The following is a 1,261-nucleotide window of genomic DNA, read 5'->3' as shown; positions in this document are numbered from 1 at the left end:
TGAGAAATGATTAATAATATTAGATATATTAATTATGCAAGATACAATTTTTGTATATATTAATTATGTGAGAGAAAATTAAGATTAATAATTAATACTAGACACAAATAAAATTATTAAATTATCCATATAATGAACATAAAATAAAAACACACATTTCTTTTTTTGTTAAAGACCAAAACAGGTAAGAATTGGATGTACTGTCTTTTTAACTTATATTCTTTACTAATGAGTTATAACTCAAATGGCATAATTTTTCCATACTCTTCTAAGAGATCGTGAGTTTAAATTTCTCTATTTTTGATTTAAAAAAAAAAAGACCAAAACAGGTAAGATTTTAATATTTTATTTTATACTATGACAAATTTTATTCTCTAATCTTTCTATCTGTGCCAATATTTTGTGATACTGTTAGGCAAAAAAATATTATCACTTAAGAAAAGAAAAGACTTATTTTAAGCAAATAAATATAAGATAACATTATTATTGACTTATAAAGTAGATTCAGTGTATTAGGAAAATCTTCTAATTCACTAATAAAAAAGTAGTTTTTATTCAAAATTTGAATTGAGCCTAAATTATGGGACTGCCTTAGAGCTTGCTATCGGGGTATATTTCCCATGCTAACACAAGAATTGTATGTGCCTCTCTATTCAATATTTTAAAATCTTCCTTACCAAAATTCGTATGTTATGTCAAATGTTCTAGTTTCTGGGGTGTCAGGTTCACATATATCACAATAGAACTTGTCACATGCCATTAATTTAAAAAATAACAACGCATATAATTCTACTACACCTATTGCTACTAGAGTAGAAAATCCTAGACAAGTGTTTCCTAACATGTCAAGAGCAATATCTGTTAATCAACCTAGTCAAACTGTCAGGTCTTTAACAAACATTAGGCAACAGATTAGTAAAAGTTACTATGATCTAGTAAACATATTAACTCATCAAATGGTGACTGTTTTGAGTCTTTTCTTAGAAAATACAAATACTAGAATTGAACAGTTAAATAGATAAGTTAATAGAATTGCTACTATGGTAAATTTAAAAGTAAATGACAACTATGGTTTAGGATTCGATAATGTCAACCAAAATAATAGAACAATTCCTAATTATGATGTTTGTATGTCTAGACATGGTCAAAATGCTAATAATATGTTGGAAAGATTTAGGCAAAACAATATCGGGGGACAAGATGTCAATCAAGTGATTAAACAAATTCTGGAAAGATTGGGAATTAATGTTAGATTTGCAAA

The sequence above is a fragment of the Arachis ipaensis genome, chromosome B02, assembly GCF_000816755.2.
Source record: "Arachis ipaensis cultivar K30076 chromosome B02, Araip1.1, whole genome shotgun sequence".
Classification (NCBI taxonomy): domain Eukaryota; kingdom Viridiplantae; phylum Streptophyta; class Magnoliopsida; order Fabales; family Fabaceae; genus Arachis; species Arachis ipaensis.
The sequence above is the reverse complement of the archived record's forward strand: the minus strand, read 5'-3'. Positions refer to the sequence as shown.